Below are 21,398 nucleotides of genomic sequence, written 5' to 3'. Positions count from 1 at the left end.
TTAAAACGGTCGTTTTTCCTAAACCGTACATCGGAATCAAACGAACTACATATCAAAACGAAGCTCGTAACATGAGCTATCTAAACATGGCAGTGGTCATAATCTAGCAGTGGGTTCTCGGGTCCTAATGTTATGCACAAAAACAGTCCAAAGAAAATCGGACATTACGACGGCTATGTTTACGCGATTTCCCAAAATTTTACCAACCAATTCAACCACCAATCAATCCCAATTCACAACCCAATCAAAACTCCATCCATACTTTATCATAACAGCCCCAACAACTCAACATTAACAATTTATACTATTCTTTATCATGAATTTAAACTACACTTAAGTTCATTAATCAACAACCAAGATTTACAACTCCAAAAACAACCCAAAACCAACTAATCTCTACATACACAACCATCAAGCCTCTCATGAACTATATTACTCATATTATGCTCTTAACATTCAATAACAAATCTTGGTTAAGAGATTATACCTTCCTTGAAGCTTTTAATCCATGAAAGATACTTGGAATGTCCATGGAAGCCTTAATATATGCTTAAGCTACCTTGACCTTGCAAATAAAATCAAGAATCACAAATTTGTTCTTGAAAGTTACTATTCACCCTAAACTAAAATGATTTGTTTGAGATAGAAAACCTTTGATTCAAGCACTCAAACTACTTGCTCTTCTTAGTTATGAAATATAGGATCCAAAGAAACAAACCTTATAATTTTCCATGGAGTATAGCTTGTGTTTTGAATTTCTAATTCACCATTTTGGTGAAAAATTCGAAATGAAGAAGATGAAAAGGGGGGAGAGAGAAGCTTGCTTTGTTTTCTTGATCTTTGTGCATAAAAAGCTTGGTTGATATCCTTTTGTTTTGTTAATTACCTTTTAACCATGGTAAAATTTGTGTGGCTTGAAATCAACCAACAATACCTTCCCTTTGGTCATGCTTATGTCATCCTCCTATGTCATCTTCCCACACTTGTCATCTTCTTGTTGGTGTGGTGACATCATCATCACTAACCTCTTTGATTAGCTCTTAATTACTTGGCTAATGACCGCTGATCTGTTATACGGTTCACTTAACTTTCGTTCTCGTTTATCGTTTGAGGGATCATACCCGGGATCTTATTACTTGGGTTCCCTTAACCTTTCTCAATACATTATATTCCTTTTATGATCCTCTCTTATAATCCTTGAATTTAAATCCTTTTAATCATGTTACCTTATACTCAATTCTCTCCGTATCTAGTGGATTTCCGGGAAAAATCAAAGTGTTCGGAATTGGATTCTGACGATCTTTACATACACTTATATCCCATATAAAGTACTAATAAAATCTCAGAATATCCATATCAGAACCCCTACATAGTGTGGCATGAAAAGTTTTCTCGTTCAGCAAAAACACTATTCATAAGGGTTTCAAAATTTCTCAAAAATTGGGGTTATTACAAGTGTGAAGGTGTTAAATGGACTTTATGTCCACTTAGAATGCTCTATAAAGGCTTGAATTGGTGTCTATACTCGAGTTATTTGTGTATTTGATGTGTTTTTGTAGTATTTTTGTAGTGTTTTTGCATTTCAGGCATAGTTGAAATAATCAGGAGATTTGGCAATGTTTTGGTGCTAAATTGGTGCTAGGGATATGTCTAGGAAGTTTGCTCGTAGATCACCATCTCAAACCAGCAAGAAAAACCGAAATCAGAACTTTTTCCAGAAGGAGCGTGCGGCCGCGCTGGGTGAACAGAATGTCAGTGCGCCCGCGCCAGGTCGGGTTTAAAGAATCCTATTTCTACTACAATTTTGATTTCTGGACTTCTCTGCTGATCAGGGATGCTATATAATGATAACTTAAGATCATTTTTCATAACAAGACGTACCAGATCTTAAGGAGAAGGCGTAAGAAGACCGTATAGCATAATTCAACCAAGGCGAAGAGAATCTAGTTTATTCTTGTGATTCTTTATTTTAAGTTGTAATCTTGGATGCTAGTTTTCTTATTTGTTGAACCTATACTCTTGTTAACGTACTTGGTTTATTATTCATATTTATAAAGACTTACTTTATTATACCAGGCTTTCATCGGAACCCACGGTGATGATGAGTTCGGTTATGGGCTAATCATTATCATGGGGTTCTAACGGATTTACTTATGGATTTCTTTAGTTAATTTGTTTCGATGCCTTAGTGTGTGGTCATTGTATGATATCCTAGTATTGGTTGTGCTTATTTTTCTTATGAGCGTCGCGAACTTATAAGATAGCGTGTTAATCTCTATTAAAGTGAAAATGAATATAGGGGTTTAGAACTTGTCATCCTAGCAGAGGTTCATGTAATTGATATACATGATTCGTAGGTAATTTTAACCATCTTACTTGCCCTATGTAATCAAGATAGATAACTTGCACATTAAACCGTTATGTTGTCAAATTCTATAGACATATAGGGTCTCAATATAATTGGTGTCTATTCAGCTTCTATCTCTTTTTTGGATGTCTGATAATAGGGTATTCGTACAACGAAATTTGGCATTTACTAGTTTCGTGTTATCTGATTAGTGCCATCACCATTGCATGCTAAGGTTAAGAACAAAAAGGCTATTGAATGAAGTAGTAATGAAGTTAGAATTCCATGTTTGTGTTATGTAAGTAAATCAACCTTTTAATTCTCGTAGTTAATTGCATGTTAGTTAATAATCTTAGTTATAAACAATTTCAAATTGTTACTCGTCTTCACATTGAATAATAACCATAACATTGTTGCATAAGTACATTGATTGAAATTAACGTAAACCAGTCTCTGTGGGAACGAACTAGAAATAATTCTATATTACTTGCGATCGCATATACTTGCGTGAATATTAGCGCATGTTTTCGTCCTAACAAGTTTTTTTTGCCGCTGCCGGGGACTCGATGTTAATTTTTAGTTTATGTGCTTGATATCAGTGTTCGTTAAAGTTCATTGACTCGGATATTTTACTTACTTATTTGTTTGTTGCATTTTCAGGTACTCTAGAGAGCGTGTATGCTAACGCGTTCTCAACTTCAAAAGAGGACACTAGAAAAAATAGCAGAGGAAGTAGTTGAAGAAATTTTTGTTGCGGAAAAGTTAAAGAAGAAGCTCTTGTTGCAATGGGTGAACCAGAAGCAAATATAAAGGCTTTGATGGACTATTCTCAGCCGAAGATCAATGATATTCAGTCTAGCATTGCCCTACCAGCCATCGCGGCTAACACTTTTGAAATCAAAGCTAGCATGATTCAGATGATACAAAATTCAGTTCAGTTTGGGGGTTCTCTAACGGAAGATCCCAACATGCATATTAGAGATTTCATCGAGGTCTGCGACACTTTCAAATTCAATAATGTTACTGAAGGTGCTATTAAGCTAAGGCTTTTCCTGTTTTCTCTGAGGGATAAAGTTAAGAGATGGTTACATTTTGTACCACAAGGCTCTATCACCAAATGGGAAGAACTCGCTTAAAAATTCCTTACTAAGTTCTTTCCTATGGCAAAGACACCTACAATCAGGAATGCTCTTACTCAATTTGCGCAGCAGTCTGGAGAGTCTTTGTGTGAGGCTTGGGAGTGATATAAGGAGATGCTTCGGAAGTGTCCTCAACATGGGATTCCTGACTGGATGATAATTAACTGTTTCTATAATGGTTTGGGTGCAACTTTTAGACCCATGCTTGATGCAGCATTAGGTGGAGCCTTGTGGGCTAAAAGCTATGATGAAGCTTATGAATTGATTGAACTGATGGCTGCTAATGAAAACCAGAATCCTTCTCAAAGACTAGCTCAAGGCAAGGTAGCAGGAATTCTGGAGGTAGATGCAGCTACTGCTATAGCTGCTCAGCTTAAGGTTTGGATGATGAAGGTTGATTATTTGGCTAATTATGGAGTTAATCAGATCACTAGTGTCTGTAAGCTTTGTGTTAGTGCCCATGAGATAGAGCAGTGTGCTATTTATAGTGAATCAGCTCAGTTTGTGAGCAACTTTCAGAGGTCGCAGCAGCCTGTTCCAGCCACCTATCATCCCAACAACCGAATCATCCTAACTTCAGTTAGAGCAATACTCAGAATGCGGTACAGCAACCTTATCAGTAGTATGCAGCAAAGTAATATAACCCTCTTGGTTATCAGCAACCGCAATATGCAACAAGACAACAACTCCAGCTGTAACAGTCTAATGAAAAATCTGAATTGGAGGAGTTGAGGCTCATCTGCAAGAGCCAAGCTGTGTCTATCAAGATCTTGGAGAATCAAATTGGGCAGACTGCCAATACTTTGTTGAATCGTCAATGTGGCTCACTACCTAGTGACACAGAAGTTCCAGGCAAGAAGGAAGCTAAAGAGCAGGTTAAGGCAATCATGTTGAGGTCTGGGAAGGTTGCAAATCCCGAAAAATCTGAAGTTTCGGAAGATGAAGTTGTGGCTGAGGAAGAAGTGCAGAAGGAAGAAGAAGTGGAACCAAGGAAGACTACTGTGGAACACACTCCTCCTGAGGGTAATACAGGGGAGAAAAAGATCTATCCTCCACCTCATTTTCCTAAGAGGCTGCAGAAGAAAAAGCTGGATAAGCAGTTTGAGAAGTTTCTGGAGGTGTTCAAGAAACTTCTTATCAACATACCTTTCGCTGAAACTCTTGAACAGATGCCTAGTTATGTGAAGTTTATGAAACGTATTCTCTCTCGGAAAGTGAAGCTTGATGACTTAGAGACCATTGCTCTTACGGAGGAATGTAGAGCTGTGCTGCAACAGAATTTGCCTCCGAAGCTTAAGGATCGTGGAAGCTTCACTATTCCTTGTACTATTGCAAATTTGTCGTTCGACAAGTGTTTGTGTAATTTGGGAGCTAGAATCAATCTGATGCCTTTTTCTATTTTCAAGAAGTTGGATTTACCTGATCCAAATCCTATTTATATGTCCTTGCAGTTGGCCGATCACTCTATTACATATCCACGAGGCATTTTGGAGGATGTCTTGGTCAAGGTGGACAAACTCATCTTTCCTGCTGATTTTGTAATTCTTGATTTCGAGGAGGATAAAAAGATTCCCATAATCTTAGGAAGACCTTTCATTTCCACTGGCCGAACCTTGATAGATGTGCAGAAAGGTGAGCTCACTATACAAGTGTTGGATCAGGATGTGACGTTCAATATTTTCAATGCTATGAAATTCCCTACTGATAATGAGGAGTGCTTAAAAGTGGAGTTGGTCGATATTATGGTTACTTCATAACTTGATCAAATGCTAAGATTTGATGCCTTAGAGAAGGCCTTTTGGGGTATTCAGATAGTGAAGATGATGAAGGTGATGAACAGTTACAATATTTGAATGCTTCCCCTTGGAAACAAAGGCTGGATATGCCTTTTGAATCTCTTATATTGGAGGAGTTGAACAAAGATCCAAAGCGCCTCAAGCCATCTGTTGAGGAAGCTCCTACTCTCGAGCTTAAACCATTGCCTAAACACTTGAGGTATGCGTTTTTAGGTGATGCATCTACTTTTCATGTTATTATTGCATTTGACCTTTCAGATAGTGATGAGGAAAAGATCTTAATAATTCTGAGAGAGTCAAGCTCTTAAGCTCTTAAGATGATGAAGTTATGAAGAAATAAATCCTCAAATGGCTAGATATAGGGATCATCTACCCCATTTCTGACAGTTCTTGGGTGAGTCCAGTGTAGTGTGTGCCGAAGAAAGGAGGCATCATCGTTATTGCTAATGAAAAGAAGGAGCTCATTCCTACTCGAACAGTCACGGGGTGGAGAGTTTGCATGTATTACAGGAAGCTGAATAAAGCCACGAGGAAGGATCACTTCCCTCTTCCTTTTATTGATCAGATGCTTGACAGGTTGGTTGGGCATGAGTACTATTGTCTTCTGGATGGCTATTCAGGCTATAATCACATTTGTATTGCTCCAGAAGATCAGGAAAAGACTACTTTCACTTGTCTGTTTTGGACTTTTTCCTTCAGAAGAGTTTATTTTGGTTTGTGTGGTGAACCTGCCATATTTCAGAGATGTATGATGGACATTTTTTCTGATATGATTGGTTAGAATGTGGAGGTGTTCATGGACGATTTCTCTATGTTCGGTGATTCTTTTGATGAGTGCTTGCAGAATCTTGGCGCAGTTCTTAAAATGTTGAGACCAATCTAGTTCTCAACTGGGAGAAATATCATTTTATGGTGCAACATGGCATCATTCTTGGGCATAAGGTCTCTAGTAAAGGTCTTAAGGTGGATAAAGCCAAGGTGGGGGTCATTCAAAACCTTCATCCACCAATTTCTGTTATGGGAGTCCGCAGCTTTCTTGGTCATGCAGGTTTCTATCGATGATTCATCAAGGACTTCTCTAAAATTTCTAAACCCTTGTACAATCTTCTAGAGAAAGATTTCTCGTTCAAGTTCGATGATGAGTGCCTAGCTGCTTTTGAGATCTTAAAAAAGAGTTTGATCACGGCATCGGTCATAACTGCACCAGATTAGAATGAGCCTTTTGAGATGATGTGCGATGCAAGTGACTATACAGTTGGAGCAGTTCTTGGGCAGAGAAAGAACAACATATTTCATGTGGTCTACTATGCTAGTGAGACCCTTAATGGTGCTCAACTAAATTATACTACTACTGAGAAAAAGCTATTGGCTATTGTCTATGGTTTTGAGAAGTTTCGATCTCATTTGCTTGGAATGAAGGTGACAGTTTTCACTGATCACGCTGTGATTCACTATCTTGTCTCGAAAAAGGACTCGAAGCTTAGACTGATTCGATGGGTTCTTTTACTTCAGGAATTTGAGTTGGAGATCATGGACAGAAAGGGTACTGAGAATCAAGTCGCTGATCATCTCTCTCGTTTGGAAGATCTAAGTGCAACTTCGCATGATAAGACATTGATAAATGAGTCTTTTCCTGAAGAGCAGTTGTTTGGGGTGCAAGAAGAAGCACCGTGGTTTGCAGACATTGTGAACTACCTTGTGAGTAATATTATGCCTCCAGGCTTGTCTTCTGCTCAAAGGAAGAAGTTTCTTCATGAGGTGAAGTGGTACATGTGAGATGAACCATTTTTGTTTAGGCAAGGAGCTGACCAGATCATCAGGAGATGTATTCTATACAACGAAATGGAGGGTATCTTACAAGACTGTCATTCGACTGTTTATGGAGGCCACTATGGTGGAGAGAAGACACCAGCTTATATTCTTCAAGCAGGATTCTTCTGGCCTACATTGTTTAAAGATGCGCATCAGTTTATTTTGAAGTGTGATCGCTGCCAGCGTGTAGGTAATATGTCTAATAGGGATGAGATGCCACTTAATGTGCATCTCGAGTTTGAAGTCTTCGATGTTTGGGGAATTGACTTCATGGGGCCATTTGTCTCATCTTACAATAATCAGTATATCTTGTTGGCGGTTGATTATGTCTCGATATGGGTTGAAGTCAAGGCTTTGCCGATAAATGATGTGAAGTTAGTGCTTAATTTTCTTCATAAGCAGATATTCACAAGATTTGGGACTCTGAGAGTCATAATCAGTGACGAGGGATCGCATTTCTGCAATCGCAAGTTCAATGCTATGATGTAGCAGTATAATGTATATCATCGCATTGCTAAAGCGTACCATCCTCAGACTAATATTCAAGCTGAGGTATCTAACAGAGAGATCAAGCGTATTCTAGAGAAAGTTGTGTGTCCATCAAGGAAGGATTGGTCTTTAAAGCTGGATGAAGCTGTTTGGGCATATCAGACAGCATATAAGACTCTGCTAGGTATGTCAACGTTTCAGTTGGTTTATGGTAAGGGTGTCATTTGTCTGTGGAGCTCGAGCACAAAGCGTATTGGGCTTTGAAGAAGTTAAACCTTGATTTGGATGCAGCTAGTAAGAAAGGAATACTTCAATTTAATGAACTCAACGAGTCTCGGCTTCAAGCCTATGAGAACAACAAAATGTAAGAAAGTCACGAGGTGGCACGATATGGGTCTAGTGCTCAAATCATTTGTGCTGGGACAACAAGTTCTTTTATTTAACTCTCATCTCCGTCTTTTTCCTGGAAAGTTGAAGTCGAGGTGGGCAGGGCCGTTTATTATCAAAACTGTGTTTCCACATGGAGCGGTGGAGATTTTTGAAAATGATTTAGGCCAAGCATTCAAAGTGAATGCATAGAGGTTGAAGCATTACTATGGTGATACGGCAAACCATGAGGTGGTTAGTACCGTTCTATTGTCTACTTGATCTCGGGATTCTACGTCAAGCTAACGACGTAAAGCAAACGCTTCTTGGGAGGCAACCCAAGCTTGTTGTACATTAGTAGATAGAGGAAGAAGAAAACAAGGAGAAAAACAAAAAAAATCAGAAAAAGAAAAAAAATCAATTTCAACTACAGAAGCACGGCGCGCCTGCGCCGGTATGCGGGGCGGTCGCGCTAGTTTTCCAGTAACACGGCGCGCCCGCGCTGCCAGGCGAGGCGGCCGCGCTGCATCCCTGTAGTCGAAAAAAAGAAACAGAAAATCGGGGAGTTCAACATAAAATCAATTCCCAACCGAAATTCCCTCCTCCACTTCCCATAATTTCTATTCCAAATCAATTCCATTACCCCTATTACTCCCATTAATCCCACTTCTTTTCCATAACTAATTCCTAATCTCCTATATATACACACACTTATACATAAACTTCTCCATCACTTCTCAAATTCTCAAACACAAATGTTTCTTATACACACATCTTTTATTCTCTCTTATTCACTTCCAATGGTACCCAAAAGACAACGAACCCAAGTTAGCAGCAACACTACCGATTCTTCTAGTCTTGGTGGTGTCAGGCCTAGGTTTTCAACTCTATAGGCTGAGGCGGAGTATATGAGGCTGCTTTCGAAGCCCATAGCCAATGAGCGAGGTTTTCTGCCATCGGGGAGGGATAATAAGTTATTGGAGATGATTGTGGAGATGGGTTGGATCGCTTTTTGTGAGGCACCAGCTGCGGTGCCTATGAGTGTGGTTCGCGAGTTTTACTCGAATGCAAATGTAGATAAGAACGGTTTTACGGTGGTGAGGGGGTTGACTGTGGATTACAGTGCAGAGGCCATTCGTTGGGTGATAAATCAGCCCGAGAGACAGCCGGAGCAGGAGGATTGGAATGCGAAGTCCAGCGAGGATTTTAACTTGGATTTGATCGTTGCTACTTTGTGTGTGCCTGAGACCCATTGGCAGTTCAAGAAAGGAACGAACGAGTATGCTACTTTCCCGGCTTTGTGCATGAAAAGGTATGCCCGTGCATGGAACTTGTTTATTTATGCTAACGTTAAGCCTTCATCACATGTGCATGATGTTACGGTGGACCGGGCAAAGCTGTTGTGGGGTATTCTGCAGGGTGATTATATGGACTTGGGGTCCATTATCTTTCAGGGGATTTTCAGATTCTTGCGAGGGAGCACTACGGGGGCTATTCTCTATGCATCCATTATGACTAAGCTGTGTGTGGCGGTTGGAGTTCATTGGCCCGCGCACGAGTAGCTACAGCTTCCTAGTGCCCCGATTAATAGTTCGACGTTGTTGAGTATGCAGGAGTGGTACGGTGGTAAGCCTGATCCAAAGGGGCTTGGTTATTCTTATGACCACTTGCCGGGTGGTCGTCCAGCTGATCAATCATATGCTGGTGGTACGAATCAGGCGATCATAACAGCATGGAGAGCTCATTTGGGTGAGGAGGCCGGTCCTTCACGGTCGCAGCAGCAGCAGCAGGAGGAAGCATAGGGCAGTGCTGGTTTGAGTTCAGCGCATTATAGGTGCTTGATGAGGAGGATGGATGCGATGCATGACATCTATAGTCGGTTTGCACATGACCTTACCCAGGCGTTGGAGACTACATTCAGAACTACATGAGTTGATATCCAGTGGCCAGTATTCGGTGAGGACTCTATGTACCCGCCTCCAGACACTCCTGACACTCCATCCCATGAGGGTGATGACCCTGATTCTGAGTAGGTATGCTTGATTCCTTTATATTACCTTCACTGAAGACAGTGAATATTTTAAGTTTGGGGTTAGTAGTTAAGGATTATGTGTTATGTGTGAGGCTCATATAGTTTGTATATTCATGATAGTTTAGTTCATATATTTGTATATTTGCCATGTAGAAGTTTTTTTTATCTTGCATGATAGTTTGTTGCATATAGTTCATGCATTTGCATTATATCATGACTCCTTAAGTTTACTTTTCCAACTGAATTGTGATATTGATGTTAGTGTAGTGATGTCGTATAGAGTGATGTTAAGTCTTGTCGAGTTGATTTACATGCTAGAAGCAATAAATTTCACTAAGTCATTTACATGCTAGAAGCAATAAATTTCACTAAGTCTTATAGTTTGCTTGATGGCTAGATCATGGTCATGGTTTGTTTGTTTATCAAGGTTTAATCACTTGTTTATATTTAGAATTTAGGATATTCTCTTAATGATAAAATAACATGGATATCTAAAAATTGGAAAATATTGGATTTCATTGCTAGTTATTGTGGCTAGTTGTCAAATGGCTAGTAGACGGCTCATTTTATATGAGTAGTCTAGGGTTGAACGAGATGGAGCGAAACACACTCATTCAGAAATTTGAAAAAAAAGAGAAGAAAAAAAAGAGAATAAAAGAAGAAAAATATGTGTTATGCACAATTGATCACGATTGGGCTCTTTAATACTCGAGTTATTAAGTTCTTAGGGAACTGTGTGCCTAGTGACCTAAGGCTTTTATAGTCTGGGATCCACTAACCTAACACTCGCTATATGGGTATTATTGTATAAGTCTTTTGTGGACCTCACTCATTGCACGGTCAAATAAGCATATTTGTGTTATTTATGTGTTATGAATAAAAGCATGAATCCATATAATAACTCCGATAAAAGAATTGAAGTGTTATAAGTTATTTTGAGTTTAGCTTTTATTCTATTTATAACCTTGTGATTGCCTTGATGAGTAGTGAGTCATGATTGTTGATCTAGTTAAAATAGTACATCTGTTAAGCAATTGCACACACGCACGCTTCTGGTTTATGAGTTGATTTGTGAGATTTAATTGAACTTGTGCGAATAATAACATTCGTTGAGATGTTGCTTGTTGGTTGGTTAAGTTATTCTATTGGGATCGTTTGCATTCATGTAGCTTGCATTCATGCATTTTTATTTCTTATTTCTTGAGTCTGTTTATGCTTGAGGACAAGCATCGGTTCAAGTTTGGGGGTGTGTTAAGTGGCATTTATGTCCACTTAGAATACTCTATAAAGGCTTGAATTGGTGTCTGTACTCGAGTTATTTGTGTATTTGATGTGTTTTTATAGTGTTTTTGCATTTCATGCATAGTTGAAATAATCAGGAGATTTAGCATTGTTTTGGTGCTAAATTGATGCTAGGAATGTGTCTAGGAAGTTTGCTTGTGGATCGCCATAAAAAACCAACAAGAAAAACAGAAGTCGGAACTTTTTTTAGAAGGTCAGCGCGCTCGCGCTGTAGTACCGCGCGCCCGCTCCGGGTGAACAGAATGTCAGCGCGCCCGCGCTGGTGAAGCGCGTGCCCGCGCCAGGTCAGGTTTCAAGAATCCTGTTTCTACTATAATTTTGATTTCCGGACTTCTCTGCTGATCAGGGATGCTATATAATGATAACTTAAGTTCGTTTTTTATAACAAGACATACCAGAGCTTAAGGAGAAGGCGTAAGAAGAACATATAGCACAATTCAACCAAGGCGAAGATGATCTAGTTTATTCTTGTGATTCTTTATTTTAAGTTGTAATCTTGGATGCTAGTTTTCTTATTTTTTGAACCTATACTCTTGTTAACATACTTGGTTTCTTATTCGTATTTATAAAGACTTAGTTTATTATACCATGCTTTCATGGGAACCCACGGTGATGATGAGTTCGGGTATGGGCTAATCGTTATCGTGGGGTTCTAACGGATTTACTTATGGATTTCTTTAGTTAATTTGTTTCGATGCCTTAGTGTGTGGTGATTGTATGATATCCTAGTATTGGTTGTGCTTATTCGTCTTATGAGCGTCGCGAACTTATAAGTTAGCGTGTTAATCTCAATTGAAGTGAAAGTGAATATAGGGGTTTAGAACTTGCCATGCTAGCATAGGTTCATGTAACTGATATACATGATTCGTAGGTAATTTTAACCATCTTACTTTCCCTATGTAATAAGGATAGATAACTTGCACATTAAACCGTTATGTTGTCAAATTCTATAGACATATAGGGTCTCAATATAATTGGTGTCTATTCAGCTTCTATCTCTTTTGTGGATGTTTGGTAGTAGGGTATTCGTACAACAAAAGTTGGCGTTTACTAGTTTTGTGTTATCTGATTAGTGTCATCACCATTGCATGTTAAGGTTAAGAACAAAAAGGCTATTGAATGAAGTAGTAATAAAGTTAGAATTCCATGTTTGTGTTATATAATAAATCAACCTTTTAATTCTCGTAGTTAATTGCATGTTAATTAATAATCTTAGTTATAAATAATCTCAAATTGATACTCGTCTTAGCATTTAATAATAACCATAACATTGTTGCATAAGTACATTGATTGAAATTAACATAAACCAGTCTGTGTGGGAACAAACTAGAAATAATTCTATATTACTTGCGATCGCGTATACTTGCATGAATATTAGCGTGTGTTTTCGTCCTAACAGTAGGCTTGTTGTACCCTTTTGCTTTTGCTGAAGCGTTTCCACGCTTGTACTACCAAAACTTTGATACATATATCAGTACATTGTCTTTTCCAGCATTGTCATTTATATTACTTCACCTATTTTATCTTACTTTATTTATTGCACCTGTTATCAATCTTTGTGATACCATGTACCCTACCCCTTAACTATTTACATTCTGTAAAGAAGCATGCAATTTACTTAGCTCAATTGTTACAACTATTTTCAAAAAGAAATATTTTTGTTTTACAAAAACTTTTCATAAAAAGGATTTGATTTAAAGGCTAAATAAGTTGTTTGATTCTTAAAGAAAATGCTTCCCAAAAGAAATACCCGTTTTACCAACTAGAATGAAGAAACCAACAGCAATAACCAAGAAAACAATAGCCAGAATGAAAATATAGGTCCCATAGACCCAACAGTAGCCCAGATGCTCTAGATCTTGGCTCAACAAACCATCAACTTGACTCAACAGCAGCAAAGACACACCAACCCTCAGGTAACTTTTAAGACTTTTCAGGCGGTAAGTCCACCAGAATTCAAAGGTTCTTTAGACCCGATTGAAGCGAGGGTTTGGTTCAAGGAGATAGAGAAATCATTTGTTTTGGTTAAGGTGAAAGAGGAACAGAAAGTTGAGTTTGCAAGTTATTATTTGAAGAATAAAGCCACCTACTGGTGGGAAACTGTTAAGACATTGGAAGGTACTGATGTAATTACTTAGGAAAGATTCAAGGAATTGTTTCTAGAGAAATATTTTCCCCAGTTTGTTCAAGATCAGATGGAATTGAAGTTCCTAGAGTTAAAGCAAGGAAATATGTCAGTAGCAGACTATCAAAGTAAGTTTGAAGAATTGGCAAGGTTTGTACCGTCGTATGTGGATACTAACAGGAAGAAAGCTAAGAGATTTAAACAAGATCTTAAGCCATGGATCAGGGGGAAGGTAGACATATTTGAATTGGATACCTATGCAGGAGTTGTACAGAAGGCCATGATTGCAGAAACAGAGAGTGAAATGTCACGAAAGGAGAAGGAAAGCAAGAAAAAAGTTTGAAGAAATGAAGGACAGTCACAAGCAGGGAAGTTTCCAAATTTTAACCAAAAGAAAGACAAGTTTCAGCCAGGGAGAAATTTTAATTTCAAGAAGCAAAATAGGGTGACGGAGGACAAGGCAACCGTCCAGCCACTGGGAACCAGCCAAATCAGCTAAGGCTAACTTTACCAGATTGTTAGGTATGTGGGAGGAAACATGGAGGAGTTTGTAACAAGTTGAATGTAGTTTGTTATAAGTTTAATCAGAAAGGACACTATTCAAGGGAGTGCTGTAGCCAGCCAGCCAGCCAGAGAGCTAGTGAATAGGGACCATCCTATCCGGAATCCAGCATTTAAGGTTCCAGCAGTTAGATTTTCATGTTTTAAATATGGAAAGCCTGGACACATAGCAAGGGATTGCAAGACACCAACCCCAGTTAATAATGCATTGAGAAATATGGGATTCACACCAGTAGTGAATGAGACTCCAAGGGCCAGAGTTTTTGACATGTCTGTGAAGGAAGCTATCCAGGATGTTGATGTTATGGCAGGTACGCTTATTGTGAATTCTTAATGTGCCAAAGTCTTAGTAGATTCAGGAGCAACTCGATCGTTTATTTCTCAAGACTTTGTTAATAAATTAAATTGTCCAGTTGAATGGTTAAATGAAATAATGATTGTGGAATTAGAAAATCAAGAACGTGTGTATGTTAATCAAGTATGTGTGAACTGTGAGATTGAGATTTCTGGTAATAAGTTTTGTGTGGATTTGATACCCTTTAATTTAGGAGAGTTTGACGTTATTTTCGGAATGGACTGGTTATTCAAAGCACGATGCTCAGATAGACTGTCATAATAAGAAGGTAATTTTGAAGACGCCAGAAGAGAAAGTAGTAACGTTTAAAGGTCAGAAGCAAGCAAAGAAGTTCTTAATGATCATTCAAGCTAATAAGCTACTGCGACAGGGATGCGAGCATTTCATTGCTTATGTGGTTGATAGAAATCAGGAGCCAACAATACTTGAAGATATTCCAGTAGTCAATGAGTTTCCAGACATATTCCCTGATGAGTTACCGGGACTTCCTCCAGATTGAGAAATTGAGTTTGCAATCGACTTAGCACCTGGAACGGAACCAGTATCCAAGGCCCCATATAGAATGACGCTCGTAGAAATGATGGAGTTAGAAAAGCAATTGCAAAAATTGTTAGAGAAAGAAGTAATTAGACCTAGTATGTCCCCATGGGGTGCACCGGTACTATTTGTTAAGAAGAAGGACGGAAGCATGAGATTATGCATCGACTATCGGGAGCTCAATAAGCATACAATCAAGAATAAGTACCCATTACCTCGAATTGATGATTTGTTCGACCAGTTGAACGGAGCCAAGTATTTCTCTAAGATTAATATGAGATCTGGATATCACCAATTGAAAATTAAGCCAGAAGATATACTGAAGACAACTTTTAGAACAAGGTACGGTCATTATGAATTTTTAGTGATGTCTTTTGGATTAACCAATGCCCCAACATCGTTTATGGACTTGATGAAAAGAATTTTCAAGGAGTATCTGGACAAGTTTGTCATTGTATTTATAGATGATATTTTGATTTACTCGAAGTCAGCAGAAGACCATGCAGAGCATTTGAGGATATCTTTGGAAATTTTGAGGAAGGAAAAGTTGTATGCTAAATTCTCAAAGTGTGAGTTTTGGCTACAGGAAGTTCAGTTTTTAGGGCACATAGTCAGGAATGAAGGGATCAAAGCGGACCCGACAAAGATTGAAGCTATTACAAATTTGGAAAGGCCAAAAACAGCAACAGAAGTGAGAAGTTTCTTGGGATTAGCGGGATATTATCGATGATTTGTACAAGATTTCTTGAAGATTGCAACGCCTTTGTCGAAGCTTACCCAAAAGAATGAAAAGTTTATATTGAACGGTAAGTGTGAAGAAAGTTTTCAAGAATTGAAGAAGAGATTGATAATGGCACCTGTTTTGTCACTTCCAGATGATCGAGGAAATTTTGTAATCTATAGTGATGCCTCTCATAAGGGATTAGGTTGTGTTTTGATGCAGCACGACAAGGTTATTGCATATGCATCGAGACAACGGAAACCTCATAAGCAGAAGTATCCTACTCATGACTTGGAGCTAGCGGCCATAGTATTCACTCTGAAGATTTGGAGACATTACCTATATAGAGAGAGATGTGAGATTTATACGGATTATAAAAGTTTGAAGTACATATTTACACAAAAGGAACATAACATGAGACAAAGAAGATGGTTGGAGTTAATCAAGGACTATGACTGTATGATTAGCTATCATCCAGGTAAATTAAATGTTGTGGCAAATGCGTTAAGTCGAAAAGAGAAGTTGAATGTGTTGACGGTACCGAGGAATTATACAAGGAATTTCAGAAATTAGAATTGGAAATCAGAGTCTGCAAGCTTGATGAAGCGAAGATGTATAGTATGACTTTTCATCTAGAATTGTTAGAGAAGATAAAGAAGTGTCAAGAGGAAGTAATGGACCAGTTCATCAATCGATTGGTAGGTGAAGAGTTGTGTAGACAAAAGGATGATCAAAGTATTCTCAGGTTTTCTTCCAGAATTTGGATTCCACCAGTGACAAAGCTACCTATAAATAAAAGGTTTTCACTAGACAAGTTGGTCCACATGTATCTAAAAGATATAGTAGTCCGTCATGGAGTCCCTGTGTCTATCGTATCTGACCGAGATCCGATATTTAATTCGAGATTTTGGAGAAGTTTTCAAGAATGTTTGGGAACCAGATTGAATATGAGTACAGCTTATCATCCACAAATAGACGGCCAAAGCGAAAGAACGATTCAGACAATTGAGGACATGTTATGCGTTTGTGCTATTGATTTCAAAGGAAGTTGGGACAAGCATTTACCCTTAGTAGAATTTGATTACAACAACAGTTACCATGCCAGTATTGGGATGCCACCCTATGAAGCTCTTTATGGAAGTATATATCGATCACCGGTATATTAGGATGAAGTAGGAGAATGCAAGATACTTGGACCCGAATTGGTGCAGCGAACGAAAGAAGTTGTTGAAGTTATCCAGAAAAGGTTAATCGCAGCCCAAGACCATCAAAGGAAGTATGAAGATCAATCAAGAAAAGATATGGAATTTGAAAATGGAGATTTAGTATTGCTAAAAGTGTCATCATGGAAAGGATTAACGAGATTCAGAAAGAAAGGAAAGCTGAGTCCTAGATACGTCGGACCCTTTGAGATTTTGAAATGTGTCGAAAGGGTAGCTTACGAACTGGCATTACCCCCTCATATGGAGCAGATTCATAATGTTTTTCATGTATTTATGCTTAAGAAGTATAATCCAGACTCCAAGCATGTAATTGAATACGACCAATAGAACTGCATACGGATTTATCTTATGTAGAAAGTCCAATAGAGATTCTAGAAGAAAGAGAGAAAGTGTTGAGAAATAAAGTTGTAAAGTTAGTAAGAGTATTGTGGAGAAACCTAAAGGTTGAAGAATCAACCCGGGAGCTAGAAAGTGATATGCGAGAAAAGTACCCTTATTTGTTTTCTTAGGAGATTCTGAGGACATAATTCTTTTTTAAGGGGGAAGGATGTAATATCCGGGATATAACGTGTAATTATTTTTGTCAACAAATAAATATTATGTGATTATTATGTGAATTTTGGTCAATTATCTGTTAATTGGTATATGTGTTTGGATGTTTAAATATGATAAATTTCAGTATTTTAATTTTTATATGTCCAAAATAAATTATAGATAATTGTCATATTTTTCTATTATTTTTATGTTGGTATATGATTTTATAAATGCTTTATGGATTTAATAAATTATTTTTCTGACTATTTATAAACTATTGATAGGGGATAAAATAAATAAACCCTGATTGCGTAATTAATATCCCATTAATTAGGCTAGTTGTTAAGCCCATTAGAAGAGGCCCAAGACCCTTGATAGGGGCCCAAAAATAGTCTAGGAATATAATTGGTGTTAAAATTAGTTAGACCAGATACGGTCCAATAACGAAGCCCAATGAGAAAGGGCCCAAAACCTTGAATACTAATTAATTTCATAATTAATTAATAAGGGATAAATCACCTGTCAAGATGAGTCCCAATGAAGGCATAAATCCTTATAGATCAGCCTCCAAGGGACCTAATAGGATAAGGAATCAATTTCCTACTTCCTAGGACTCCAAATTCCAATCTAACTCTGAGACTTGCCCACCAAGTCTCCTAGATCTAGTCCAATTCAATGACTCCCAACATCTATATAAGGGGCCTCACGCCACAAATCAGAACTACGTTTTGGGGCTTGATTCTCTAGATTACAGAGATACGTAGGCATCCCGTAAAGGCAGAGTTAAGCTACGAAACACGAGAGTAGCCATTAAAGGCCTTGAGCTCCCGAACCTTAGTAATAAATACAACAATTAATAGACCCTAGTTTTTAATCCATAACATTTGGCATCGTCTGTGGGAAAGCACAACAACAACCATGGCGAGAACACGGAGAGGAAGCAGCGCCCTTAAAGGAGGAACACCAGCGGGGATGACCCAAATGATTTCATCAACAGCGGAGGTACCTCCATATTCAACCTATGCCGCCACCCAAGGAGGAGCCCAGGTAGGGGCAACTGAACCTCAACCCCAAGGGACGATTCCCCCGGCTCCTCAAGACTTGTAGGCGCACCAGACCTCCAGACCCCCACTACCTCTAAGGGGGAGAAATCCTCCTCAATCATAGACCTGGATGGTTCGTTACAGAGAAGGGCTGTTATCCCGAAGGCTGATCCAAGTAATCTTCTTTCGTTAGGAGGTCCTGATGATCCTACTCCACCATTCACTTAAGAGATAATGAGTGCCCATATCTCAAGGAAGTTCAAGATGCCCACTAACAAAGCATATGATGGCACTGGAGATCCCGCTAATCATGTCAAGACATTCTCTAATGCACTTTTGTTGCATCCCGTGAATGACGCTATTAAGTGTCGGGCCTTTCCTCAAACCCTATCGGGAATGGCTCAAAGATGGTATAGTCATTTGCCCCCAAATTCTATTGGGTCCTTCAGAGAACTAAGTCGGGCTTTTATTAAGCAATTCATTAGAGGAAGAGTGCATGAGAAAAGTTCAGCATCCCTCATGAGCATTGTACAGGGAGCGAAAGAATCCTTAAGAGTCTATCTGAATCGTTTCACAAAGGAAGCTTTAAAAGTCCCAGACCTTGATGACAAGGTAGCTCTGATAGCACTGTAATAGGGAACTAGGGACGAGTTCTTCAAGATGTCCTTGGTCAAGCGCCCCCTGAAAGCATGTTACAACTCCAAGATAGGGCCGAAAAATATATCAAAGTGGAGGAGAGCACGAGGGAGGCAGTAGTGAATAACGAGCCCGCTGGTGGCAAGAAACGAAAGACTGATCTGGAGTATATTGCTAAGGACAAGTATCCGAGAACTGAGCAAAACCCCAATTCAACCCCGAAAAAGGGAGGACCTGGGCAAAAGTTCACCGAATATGCTAAGTTGAATGCTCCTAGAAGCCAGATCTTGATGGAAATCGAGAAAGATAGAGATATTCGTTGGCCTAAACCTTTGAAGGCTGATCCTACCAAGCTAGATAAGAGCAAATATTGCAGATTTCACAAGGATGTTGGTCATGACATCGATGAGTGCAGGAAATTGAAAGTTGAAAGAGAGTTCCTCATTCGAAAAGGAAGGTTGAGCAAGTACACTAGAGACGGAGGAGATAGGAACAACAATGGGAGAAAGAACTTTGAAGATCTTAGGAGGGACCAAGACGATCAGGGGCAGAATCCCCAGCCTAGGGGACCGGTGATAAATATAATCTTTGGAGGGCCGCGACCCCGAGGGCCTGTGATAAATACAATTTTTGGAGGACCAAGATTATCCAGGAACTCTAGGAAAACGTATACTAGAGAGGTCATGCAAATTATTGGGGAAGCCCCGAAGAGGGCCATGACAGGAGTAACAATGACATTTGATGATTCTGACTTGGAGGGTGTGAAATTTCCTCATGATGACCCTCTGGTCATAACACCAATAATAGCGAATAGCCCGGTGAAGAGGGTCCTTGTAGATAATGGTGCCTCGGTGGACATTTTACTCCATGATACCTTTTTAAGGATGGGTTACAATGATTCTCAACTAACCCCGACTGATATGCCAATATTTAGATTCGCAGGAGTGGAGTGCCCTGTGGAAGGGATAATTAAGTTACCAATAACCATAGGTCAGGAACCAAGACAAGAAACTCAGATGTTGGACTTTGTGGTGGTAAAGGTTAATTCAACTTACAATGCGATCATGGGAAGAATAGGAATACATGCCTTCATGGAAGTCGCTTTTTCCTACCAGTCAGTGATAAAGTTTCCTACCCGGAATGGGATTGGAGAAGAGAGATGAGATCAAAAGATGGCAAGGAGTTGTTACGTAGCCTCTCTTAGGGCGGATGGAGTTGAGGGGCAAGTTCTGCCTATTGAAGATCTAAATATCCGAGAGAATGATGAGAAAAGAGGGAAGCCAGCAGAAGACTTGGTTTCAATTCCTTTGGCTCCCGAGGATCCTGAGAAAGTGACTTTCGTTGGAGCAACACTAGAGGAGCCCCTTAGAGGGAAGTTGGTGAAATTTTTGCAAGAAAATAGTGATGTGTTTGCTTGATCAACAACCGATATGCCAGGCATAGACCCGAAATTGATCACTCACAAGCTGAATGTGGATCCAAATCGAAAGACAGTGAAGCAAAAGAAAATAAGCTTTGCTCCAGAGAGGCAAGAGGCTATTAAACAGGAAGTGGAGAAGCTCTTAGAGGCTGGTTTCATTAAAGAGATTCAGTTTCCGGAATGGTTAGCAAACCCTGTAATTATGAAGAAGGAAAATGGAAAATGGAGAATGTGCGTGGACTTCACTGATCTAAATGATGCATGCCCAAAGGATTGTTTCCCGTTGCCAAGGATAGATACATTGATAGATGCTACTGCTGGTCACGAGATGCTGAGCTTCATGGATGGATTCAGTGGATACAATCAGATCAAGATGCATAAGGATGATATTCCAAAGGTATCATTCATCACTGACTTTGGTGTTGATTGTTATCTTGTTATGGGATTTGGTCTCAAGAATGCAGGAGCCACCTATCAAAGGTTGGTAAATAAGATTTTTAAAGATCTTATTGGCAAGACCATGGAAGTTTATGTCGATGACATGTTAGTCAAGAGTCTAGTAAAAACTGACCATATAACCCATTTGAGGGAAGCTTTTGAGGTCCTGAGATACCACAAGATGATGTTAAATCCTGCAAAGTGTGCTTTCGTAGTGGGATCTGGAAAGTTTTTGGGATTGATGGTCTCCAAGAGAGGAATCGAGGCTAATCCTGATAAAATAAAGGCAATCCTGGATATGGAGCCACCAAAAACTATCAAAGATGTTTAAAAGCTCACTGGAAGGGTTGCTGCATTGGGGAGATTCATCTCCAAGTCTGGGGACAAGTGCTTGTCGTTCTTCAAGTCCTTGAAGAAGGTTAAGGAATTTGTATGGAGTGAGGAAAGCCAAAAGGCATTCGAAGAATTAAAGAAATATATGGTCCAGGCCCCGTTGTTGGCCAAGCCAGCTCTGAATGAAGT

The 21,398-nt window shown here is 39.2% G+C and overlaps 1 non-coding gene across 1 annotated transcript; it reads right to left on the bottom strand.

The window, feature by feature from the left end:
* Positions 1-3,522: 3,522 nt before the first annotated feature.
* On the bottom strand, positions 3,523-3,629 carry LOC141663316 (small nucleolar RNA R71). The gene has a single exon (XR_012551395.1). It is a non-coding gene; the product is annotated as a small nucleolar RNA R71 (small nucleolar RNA).
* Positions 3,630-21,398: the final 17,769 nt, after the last annotated feature.

The sequence above is a fragment of the Apium graveolens genome, chromosome 5 (genome assembly GCF_009905375.1).
Source record: "Apium graveolens cultivar Ventura chromosome 5, ASM990537v1, whole genome shotgun sequence".
Taxonomy (NCBI): domain Eukaryota; kingdom Viridiplantae; phylum Streptophyta; class Magnoliopsida; order Apiales; family Apiaceae; genus Apium; species Apium graveolens.
This window is presented reverse-complemented; position numbering and strand designations above follow the sequence as displayed.